Here is a 12,448-nt window from a genome sequence, read left to right as displayed (position 1 = left end):
TTTTTCCAAGGAAATTTGGTATTGCAAATGGGTGAAATCGGTCAATAACCACGCCCACCTTCCATAATAGTAACTTTAAAAAAGAAAAAGAAACTTTAAAGCTTTCTTATAAATGAAGCAAAACTTCTTGTATATGGTGATATGATGAATATCACATGGGCTGAAAATTCCCGGAACCCTTTCACACGAAGCAATGGCTTGTAAAGTGCTATGGGGCTCCACTCCACCTGAGACAACCACAAAATGATAGTTTGCTGACTTCACTGTTGAGCAAAAACAAGCACGTGTTAATGATTCTGAGCAGTGTTTGGCCTACATGAATTGCTCCCACATGCACCGTATTCGCCAAATTTGGCTCTCAACGACTATTTTCTGTTCGCAGACCTAAAAGAAATGCTCGAATGAAGAAGTTATCGCTGGAAATGTTAGAACGGCGCTGGAATGATTGCGTTGTTCTTGATGGAAGTTACGTTGATGAATAAAGCTAATTTTCAAGAAAAAAAGCGTGTTTTCTTTGTTAAGCCTGCGATTTTTCAGCGCATATGTTACAAAAAAATGTAGGTGCTGACAGTTAATATTTGAAAATATGGGTGGTGCCACATCCACTCTTAATAATAATAATAATAATAATAATAATAATAAACATATGGTCAATACCTACTCAGCACAACGAATCAGCTACATGGATTCGCCAAGAAGAACACCGACAAAAAGATCTACAACCACAACACAATATCGCACTATCAACAGAGGAACTAACCAACATAATCAATAAAACTCACAATTGGAAATGTCCAGGAATAGATAACGTCCAAAATTTCTGGTACAAAAAGTTCACCTCAACACACCATCACCTAGCACTAGCAATTAATAAAATAATAGACCAACCACAAACCCTACCAGAATTTCTTACAATAGGCAAAACATACATCAAACCAAAAAATAATGAAACTACCAACCCGTCCAACTATAGACCAATAACATGCCTACCTACACTATATAAAATAATCACCTCCACAATTTCCTCGAAAATAGAAACTCATCTAACACAACAAAACGTCATAACTGATGAACAAAAAGGATGCAAAAAAAACAGTCAGGGCTGCAAGGAGCAACTTATAATTGACACAACAATTATGAAACAAGCCACATCAAAACAACGGAACCTACATTCATGCTACATAGACTACCAGAAAGCTTTCGACTCCGTGCCACATAGCTGGTTAATCAAAGTGCTTCAAATATACAAAATACACCCAAAACTAATAAACTTTCTACAAAACACAATGAATAAATGTAAAACACAAATAAATCTAATAACATCTTCAGAAACAATAACAACAGAACAAATAGACATAAAAAAAGGAATCTTCCAAGGTGACTCTCTAAGTGCTCTTTGGTTTTGTCTCTGTCTGAACCCTCTTTCCAACACCCTCAACAACACAAGATATGGATACAATATAATACACGAAAAGACTACAAAACACACGATAAACCACCTTCTATACATGGACGACATCAAACTATACGCCTCCACACAAACACACCTAAAAGCACTTTTAAAAATAACAGAACAAATAACAAACGATATAAAAATGAGTTTTGGCATCAGTAAATGTAAAGCACAACACATAGAGAAAGGAAAATGGACTGACACACTGACTGAAACGTTAAACGACCAAATCCTTGAAAACATGGAAGAACATGAAACGTACAAGTATCTTGGATTCCAACAAAGTACAAAAATAGACCACACCTCTATTAAAAACCACCTTTCACTGTAATACAAAAAACGCCTTAACCAGATACTTAAAACACAACTAAATTCCAAAAACCTCTGTAAAGCAATCAACACCTATGCCATACCAATACTCACTTACTCCTTTGGAATAATAAACTGGACCAAAACTGATATTGACAACCTGGAAAGAACAACGAGAAGACAACTTACCAAACATAGAAAACTTCACCCCAACTCATGCACACAAAGACTTACAATACCAAGACTACAAGGAGGAAGAGGATTTATTGATATCCAAAACCTCCACAATAGCCAAATCTCAACATTAAGACAATTTTTCCACACCCACACATCTGATCTACACAAAGCAATAGTCCTTGCAGATAAGCACTACACCCCACTAAACCTACAAAACACTGAAATAACAATCACCCAAACAACTGTTGACGAAAAGAAAACTATTTGGGCACAGAAACAGTTACACGGAAAACACTTACATCTTATGGAAGACCCAAATATTGACAAAATGAATAGCTACACTTGGCTTCAGAGAGGAGAGCTTCATCCTGAAACGGAAGGGTTTATAATTGCCGTTCAAGACCAAGTAATTCTCACCAAAAACTATCAAAAATACATAATCAAAGACCCAAGTATAACTAACGACAAATGTCGAAGATGCCAAATACACCCAGAAACAATAGACCACATAACCGCAGGATGTCAAATTTTAGCAGGCACAGAATATACACTTAGACACAACATAGTTGCAAAAATAATACATCAAGAAATAGCCAATAAACAACATTTACAAGAAAACAAAGATCCATATTACAAATATATCCCTTCAAACATCTTAGACAATGAAGAACATACCCTATACTGGGACACTACAATACACACCGATAAAACTGTAATAAGCAATAGACCGGATATTACTTTAATAAATAAAATAAACAAAATAACATACTTCATAGAAATCAGCACCCCAAATGATACCAACATACACAGAAAATATGTAGAAAAAATTGAAAAATATAGTGAACTAACGCAAGAAATAAAACGAATATGGAAACAAAAAACTGTAAAAACAATTCCATTTGTGATTTCAGCAACTGGAATACTCCACAAAACATTTATTAAAAACTTAAAAGAACTCAACATCAACCCAATTATACATCATAAGATACAAAAAGCAGTCATTTTAAAAACATGCAACATTATTAGAAAAACATTGACATAAATAAATAAACACTGACATAAATATTAATAAAATAATACAAAACATAACACAAAAAAAAAGTGCCGACACGACTTGCAGCACGAAACTGCCGTCGTGCTCGGTGAAAATGGACCCCGCCTCGCGCGGTATGCGGGGGGGGGAGAGTGGCGTGGGATAATAATAATAATAATACTAATAATAGAGCTTGCGCAAGAAATCAAAAACATATGGAAACAAAATGAAGTGAAAATAGTACCATTTATTATTTCAGCAACAGGAATATTACACAACACTTTCATACAAAACCTAAAATCAATAAATGTAAACGAAAAAACACACGCACAAATACAAAAAGCTGTTATACTGAAAACTTGTAATATAGTAAGGTCCTTTCTAAACCAGATCTATTAAAATTTCACACTCATGCAACACTCTTAACACAAAACAACAGAGCATTGTCCCTTGATACCGATATCCGGGACACATGTTATCTCCGGTAGTTGCGAGCCCTACCGAGATGGAGTAACTCTATTAAATAATAATAATAATAATTTAATAAAACTCGCCCATATTTAGTACACTTACTGCTCTCCACCTAATTTGTGCATCCTTGCCAGAAAAAGTATCCGTACACAAAGAAATGAAAACAACATATAAAGAAATTCATTGTAAAAAAACTAAAACATTTTAAGCCTTTATGAGAAATGTTTAGTCAGTAATTATTCTATAATTTCTATCAATTTTTTCTAAGCACATCTTTAAAAATATAAACAATACATAAACAAAAAACTTCTTTTCATTGAAGCAAAAAAAGTTTCCGTACACATGAATTCCATACACACGGATTTCTCCCAGGATGCAGTGGCATATTCATACCTTATTACGGTTTTATTTTAGTTTGTGATTGATTTTGCTGTGACTACATTACTTTCGAGTTATTTTAAAGTTTTTGTGTACAAGAAATAGCTATGGCCCTCAAAACTAAGAAAATTAGTGTTGGCGACAGGAAAATTATCCTGAAATTTAGAAATGAAGGCAAGTCTTTCCGCGAAATCGGGCAAATCATAGGAAGAAATCACTCTTCTGTGCAGTATGTCGGGCAAACATACAATACAACTGGATCAATTGGGTCAAAGCCACGTTCTGGTCCACCTAGAAAGCTGACCATACGTGAAAAATTAACCATATTGCAATCAGTGAAAAATAATCCACGAATTACGGCTTCTCACATATGTAAAAACATTTCAAATTCCTTTGGCAAGCATTTGCACGACAATATTGTACGTAAAATACTTAAAAAAGATGGGTATCGCGGACGTGCAGGACGTAGAAACCCGTATGGATTTTGCAAACGAATATGTTAACAGATCTCCAGAATTTTGGGAACGTGTTCTATTTTCGGATGAAAGCAAATATTGCATATTTAGCATTAAAGGAAGAAAACTTTGTACAAACTGTGAAGCACGGCGGGTGAGGTGTGATGGTCTGGGGGTGTATGGCGGCGCAAGGAGTTGGCAAACTTGTTTTTATAGTCAGCAATGGATCAATTTTCTTATTAAATTATTTTAAAAACAAGCATGATACAAAGCATTCAACAGTTGGAGCTTGGTGATGATTTCTGGTTTCAGAATGATAATAATCCCGAGAATTCGGCATACAATGTTAAGCTCTGGTTGTTGTATAACACAAATCGCCAATTGCGCACCCCGTTCCAATCCCCAGTCCTCAATAGCATTGAGCATTGGGGGAGCATGGGATTTACTGGAGCGCCGGATCCGTCAGCGTCGGATCCTCCAAGGAAAAGCTTAAAAACGTAATAATTAATGAATGGAGCAAAATTACTAAAGACGATACTTCTAAACTGGCCGATTCCATGCCACATCGATTTTCGGAAGTGCTCAAGCGGAAAGGTTATCCCACAAGTCTCTACACCTTAGTTTTTTTTTGTTAAATATGAATACTTTAATACATTCTTGAGTCGTTATTATTATATTATTCGGATTGAAATGAAGATACTCCAAATATGAGTATTATTGTTCCTTATGATAGCTAAATCAAAAATGTAGAATATCTAAAGGAATAAAAAACCAGCTGGTTTCGATTTAGCACCTAGCGCGTAGCGACTAAAAGATGGAATTTCTTTGAATCCAACAATGCTATGATTTGGCTGCAGTACATTATCTTAGTTTATGTAATTCCATTTCTACTTATACCTGGAAGCACTGGTCTAAGCATGCTGGTTGTGAGCTAAGCTGCGGAAAACAAAGTCAGTTGAACGACCCTGAACTTTTGTTACTTTCAGATACCAATTTTTAGCTTAGCGAGTAGAGAAGTAGATAATCGAAAGCAACTATTAATTCAAGCTGTTTACACATTAGTACCTACAACCAAACTATATTATCATAGTACAAGCCATACGAAACGTTATTGAAATCACGTGCTTGGTTTTCTTTCAAAATTAAAAAATGTTAAAAAAAGTTATGGTTCAGAATTTTTAGCCCCTTAACAAGTCGTGCCCCGGGGTGAGTTACTTTACGTATTCTGTTATATCATTGTCAAGGAATGATAATGGAATAAAATAGGAAAAAAGGAGGTTTACACCTCGACGAAAAGATCTTTTCCGCCTTCTAATCATCACAATACCTCATCCCAACTCAGTTTACGCAAGAGCTGAATTTGGCTGAGCGGATGTGCCTGACTTTTGGCAGTACCAGGTCAAGGTGTATACAACACCGCATTCGAGAAGAAAGTGTATTCAAGTTCCTGAGAATCCAATAAAAATTAGCTCTCTTAATTCGCTTGAAAACGACTAATTTTGTAAACATTGGCGGATGAAGCTTGCGCTTTTGGTAAACTTTTAATGTATATATTTATTTTTATATTTTAAAAAATCTGCAAATTATTGCGATACTCTACAAAGTACTAATTGGTCATACAAGCTCTCAGAGTAATGAAACGTAAAGAGAGCGAGGAAAGCATTGGTCCACTGAACATAGATTTCTCTGTGCCTTTTCCTTTTTGCACCGTGCAATTACTTCGAGAATACTAATACCAAACAACATTTGATAGCAACTCTGGATATTTCGTGTGTTCAGGTTCACAATGTGTATTTGGTCTGAGAGTTGGTGAAATTAATATTTCTGGTCTCTCATCCAATAATTATTTGCTGTTTGCTAAACAAAATCCGTATGTAACGTCGGCCTTATGCACAAAGCTCATTAACATACCACCCTATCACCTGTACATTTTAATTCTGCGAAAGTATATTTACCGAACAGTTTCTGCCTGTTTAAGGATAGCGGCTACACGTACGCCAAATTAGGAATACTTCAAGTTACTGCAGGGTAAACATATTTAAATGTATTTGTTGTTGTTCCTGTGTGGTACCACGTATAACATTATATTGATATACATGTATTTATGTCTGTCTGTGTTCATTAGTATGTTTTCAGGGCGCTAAGGGTTGCCAATGTGCGGCCGTCGAAAACAATTGAGGTCGTTTACTTACCGTGCAAATGAAAAGTCCAAAAGTTAACTTTTTACAGTTTCTCTATTGGTTGCCGCCCTTTTGCTACTGATGTTTCTGCTTATGTTGCCACTGGCGGCTGCGAAATACCTGTAATCGCAAATACCCCTCTTCAGTACTAGGAGAGTGTGCGAGCAGCGGAGCAGATCACCGTTGGTGAATATAAATTTGGAAATGGCAGATGACGAAAGGCGTTTTGTCCTTCACTGAAAATGGAAGAGCGTCGGTTGGTGCTTTTATAGTATCTGCGTACTCCTTTGTGTTTGAATGTGTTTATTGTAATCCTCCGCAGCCTATGCAGCAAAATGCATCTAGGCGAACCCGAAACTCGACTCTATAAACAAAAACCCACTCAAACATATATAATATATGTAGATTTGCATACGTGGTAGACTCGCGAACGAAAACGCGCGAGAAACCGATTGATATTGCGAGCGAATACTGGCAGATGCGTTCGAACGGGCGAGTGAATGAATGAATCGCAATACAATTTATGGACACTTGCACGAATTGCTCTAAGCGAAACACTGGCAATGGAAATATGCATTGATTCAAAACCTTAAACACATACGTATGTATGTATGTACATACGTGGATGTACGCACACACTCGAAGGATCATCCCCCAAAAGGATCCCTTGAATGTTGCTACGTTCTAGTAAAACTATTGCTTTTGATCGTATCGTTTTGGGGAGCTTTGGAAATAATTTTGCAATGTATTTGAATATGAATGAATAAATCACATAGGGGAAAGGTGGAAACTATTGGTGAACAAACTACTTCATTTTTAATTTGCCTTTTGCCGCATTTATTTTGTTATTGTTTGTACCTGATTTTTAATATTTTATGACTACATTCAGACATACATATGCATGTATGTGCATAAGTATGTGCATTGCAAACAAATTATGCGTGTTGCACGTGCAAATGTATGTCAGCCACATATTTGTATTGCACACATCCATGCCCGCAGACACATACTATCCAGACGATGTACATTTTCCAATATATTTCATATTTTTCTGCAGTATTTACGTATCTACATACATACATTCACATGGCAATACTTTCCACACACATGTGCGCACGTATGTACATTTAACTGACGGGTTCAGCCCTAAATGCTAGAGGAGCAAAATCGCATAAATAATATTTCAGCGAACTTTAATGCTCATCCACCAATATTTTTGTATGTACATATGTATTTATGTATACATTATATAAACACTTGTAAGTCAATATGTACAAACATTTGGTTAGAATCCGTTGAAACATAAAACCACCTACGCCACCGGTAACTAAAGCGTTTTGCCGTACATTAATTTTCAATTTCTAACAGTCAATGACCTTCTTTCATAATCAAAACTTTGTCTGTCAATACAATGCTGATAGAAACCTAAGTTTCCATATAGCAGCTGAACGGTGTACTCGATTTATTGAGTTGTTTTCGAAAATCACCTTTTATTTGTTTTCTTTCGGCGTGCCTTGTTTGACATTCGGTCGCACAAAAAAAAAAAACGCAGCGAATAACTGCGCGAGAACCGAGAACTCGTTTCCGGTACAAACCATTCAATGCGTAACTTGTTACTGAATAATTTGCTGTCAGAGGTACCTGTATTAGGTCACCTCTGTACCAGTTCACTATTGCATTATGGCTGCTCTTTACTGTTTCGATTCCGTATTGCCAATGCGCCCACATTCATCCCTCGCAGTTGACAACAACATTGCATCACATTCACACACATTCGGCGGCCACAGATGCCACAGCTCCCCAACTTCAATATGATAACAAAAGTAACACCCACAGTGTTCACTTTTCCCTCTAGCCTGGCCAGTTTGTCCCAAAGTTCGAACTGACAGTCATTCAGGTACTATGAGAAAATTTATATGATGGATTTTCAGTTCTCGCTCACAACTGCAATAGTACTTACAAAATTCGCTCACATACATGCATGCAAACTTACACTGCCTTACACACTCTTGGTTGATTTGACTGTTTGCACAAATGCATCGCTGCTGAATGTGAAAGCCGAATGCACCCCGGGATTCAAATGGAAAAGGGAAAATGTACGCTTGGTTCCAAGAGAGAGGATTAATTGCGAGTGTTAGAATGTTTCAATTCCGCAACGGTTTATTAAGAGACGTAAACGAAATGATGAACGCTCTTAAAATGATTCCTCTCATTTTGATTTTCCACAGTAATGCTAAATTCGAATGTTAACTGATGTATGGCCGAACTTTTGTACACGAACACGAACAAAAGCCCTAATACAAATGCAAGTATATAAAATATATGCAGATGCACGAATTAAAATTTGCGAATGGCAATTGCTAATGGAATGTTCTTCATCCGACAGCGATGATGAAATTTTTGTGATTCTCGGAAGTTAAGTGACTGTTTTTACATGAACAAACCTAATCAATGACGCCTTTAAATTGGTCTTCAATGTTTTTTTTCATTCTTAGCTCTACATAATATTAAAATAAAAAAATAAAGTAAATAAAAATAAATTATATATGCAATTTTTGTTGAAACAAAATAAATAAGCAATAAAATTAGTAGAATATAAAATATTTGTTGCGTTTTGCAGCTACATACCAGCGCTTTAAAATCTTAACAGTCCTATAGTTTAACAGTCTAGCAGCCGAGCAAGAACTATGCATTATCACACACTAACGTGCTATTCGTATTACTTACTGTTGTACATCAGCCTGGTTCTTCTCTGGCATCGCTCTGTTGTCTCTTGATTTATTTCAATTTCCTCAGTTGACGTTTTAAACGCTTTCGTCAGAGAAGTTTTTCAGTTCTTTGCTTACATGCCTATATATGTTTTCAGATGTCAGTATTGCAGATGTCTGCATGGAATTTTTATACCTATGTACATATGTATATTTTAAGTGAAGAGAAGTGCATAAGTCCATTTGCCAGCACCGGGTTCGTTTTATGTTGCAGACAGTGAAGAAATCATTTGATGCTTTTCTAGTAGCATTTTTTTGTTTTATCAACTACCCGCCACTTTTTAAACGGATTTTACAAAATATTAACTGTATACCGTGTTTTTAAAAAACAACCAAATTTATGTATGTACATACATGTATAAAAACAAGTCTGATATAAATATGGCAGAGGCCAAAAAATTCTCTTGGTTCTGTGTTATGAATATGACAAAATATTCCGTGACTTTTTCGGTATTAATCTGCGCCGAGAACTTTAATCATTTATCGTATATGAAACAACATTGAAGATTTGTTTACGAACTGAGTGGCAATTATACCTCGAATACCTTGTTAAAAATAATTTGGTATGAAGCTCGCTCATACACCCGCGAGCATTACCCTGTTATTATAAATTTGCTCGAGATATATGTACATATATACATATTTATATCAAAATGCTCAATGATAAGAAAAGTCGTTTTAGTTGTTGTTGTTGTTGTAGCAGTAAATTTGCCCAGTCTATATATATGTATATAGGTATGATTGGCGCGTACACCCTTTTTGGGTGTTTGGCCGAGCTCCTCCTCCTAATTGTGGCGTGCGTCTTGATGTTGTTCCACAAATGGAGGGGCCTACAGTTTCAAGCCGACTCCGAACGGTAGATATTTTTATGAGGAGCTTTTTCATGACAGAAATACACTCGGAGGTTTGCCATTGCCTGCCGAGGGGCGACCGCTATCAGAAACATGTTTTTCTTAATTTTGGTGTTTTCACCGAGATTCGAACTGACGTTCGCTCTGTGAATTCTGAATGGTAGTCACGCACGAATCCATTCGGCTACGGCGGCCGCCCAGTCAGTGTGGTGTAAATCACCGGTCGTCTTCGTCTAGCTCATCTAACGGTAGGCCCAGGAAACTTGCTGTTTCGACAGGTTGGGCCCAGAGGCAGAGGGGTGTTAGATGAGTGGGTTTGATGGGGCATGTGAAAAGGTAGTTAATGTCGTGCGGGGTGCCTTCACATGCTGGACATACGTATATTTAGTATGTCGGGGTCAATTCTTGATCTCTCGGGGAAGTTGGAGCTCTTCGTCTGCAATGGGACCTGCAGTAACACCCTAACAGGAACTGCTTGCTGAACAGTTTATTATGCTCCTTTACAGGGAGCATATGGGTCTTGTCGTGTAGATGTTGAAGTGGGGACATCAAAACAAATTTTGTCGCAGTTCTAATGGCAGTGTTTTGACAAGTTTGTAGCTTCCTCCACTGTGAATTACTGGTTCCAGGCCACCAGATAGGCGCAGCATAGTTTAGAACCGGCTGGTCTATCGCCTTAAATGTCGATAGCAACGTTTCTCTCTCTTTGCCCCAAGTGCTGCCGGCAAGCGATTTGAGGACTTTGTTGGGATTTTGGGTTTTAGTGGCAAACGCGGTTGTGTGCGCTGAGAAGGAGAGGAAACTGTCGAAGGTAACTCCCAAGATTTTGGGGTTGTTTACAGTCGGAATTGGTGTGTCATCGACTTAAGTTGCAGTTTGACCTTCTTTGCCAGGTGGGGAAGATGGTCGCCGCGGACTTCGTGGGGGAAAGTTGTAGGTTCCTCGCAGTGAAGAAGCGAGAAAGGCAGGCGAGGTAGTCGTTTACCTTAGAGCACAGGCCATCAAAGTCATTGCCCGAAGCCATTATCGTGCAGTCGTCGGCATAGGACAATAGGGCTACTCCCTCTGGTGGCTGGTGGAGCTTCGAGATATATAAGTTAAAAAGCAAGGGTGAAAGGACTCCACACTGCGGAACTCCTTCCTTTATTTTTCTACGTTTAGAGCTTTGGTCTCGAAATAGCACCGACGAATGATGACCACTCAGATAGTTCGTGGTCCACCTCTTCAGCCCTGGCGCTATGAGGGCAGTCCTCTCGCAGGGGCGGTTTTGGTTGAGCCCGCTGTTTATCTGAGTGTTAATGACGGCGAGTGTTGTGGTGCAACTGTGCACTCTTCGGAAGCCATGCTGGTATAAGGCTGGGGTCCGGTGTCTCGAAGAAAGGAGCACCCAGTGATCTTAATCGTCTAGATGCCATACCCGGACATTTACAGAGAAAGTCCTCAACAGTCTACTTCTCTGAAAGGTTCCCTCAGCATCTGCAATGGGGTTAAATGGTAGCCCTAGATTTTTCACGTGTGTACCGATCGTCCAGTGACCGGTAAACACAGCTACGAGTTTGGAAATTGAATGCCGAGGAGTCCAAAGAACTTTCTGAGTCTTCCGTATATAGCACATGGAGAAAAGTAGCTCCATCTTGTCTGCGCTTTTCTGAGAAATAATTTGGGCAGTTCCCCTTTAACAACTGTCAGGGGGATGCCGATGCGCAGGTAGGAGGTCTCTGAGGCCAATTCAGCCATCTTCCTGGCAAGCTCATCAACAATTTCGTTTCCCTCTATGTCCCTATGTCCTGGAACCCAGACAGAGAAATGTTACCTGTACACCCAAGAGAGCCTTAATTGCGGCTTGACTATCGGAGAAAATGTTAATATCTCCCTCGGTCTCGCGTTCCCTAAGCATTTTGCATGCCTGCAAGATCGCAAAGACTTCTGCGTACGATAACTCGAACAAAAATTAATGTATTTCACATATTTCTCTTTGTCGAAAGTAGTTTCGTATATATAATTAGCGATATCGATCGATAACCTCGCCTATAACGATAATGTTCAAAAAAGGAAACAAAAACAATATCTCTTATAAATGATGCAAAATTGCTCATATTTGATAAACCCGAAAAAACTAAAATAAATCCGACGCAAATAAAATGTTGAAAGATGGGTGGTACCGCGCCCATCTTTAGGTACTCGTGTGTACCTCGATATTTTTTTATAAAACACACCCAAACTACTTGCATTGCTTCCACCTCATTTATACGAGTATCTGACATAAATATTAGTTTGGGGAAAACGAAATCCATTATTTTTGCGTAAAATTTTGGCGTAGATTGTATAACACTTTTTTTATGGTCGATCTTTTGCTCCTGGGCGAGGCTACGA

Source organism: Anastrepha ludens, chromosome 4 (assembly GCF_028408465.1).
Source record: "Anastrepha ludens isolate Willacy chromosome 4, idAnaLude1.1, whole genome shotgun sequence".
Taxonomy (NCBI): Eukaryota; Metazoa; Arthropoda; class Insecta; order Diptera; family Tephritidae; genus Anastrepha; species Anastrepha ludens.
Note: the sequence above shows the minus strand (reverse complement) of the source record.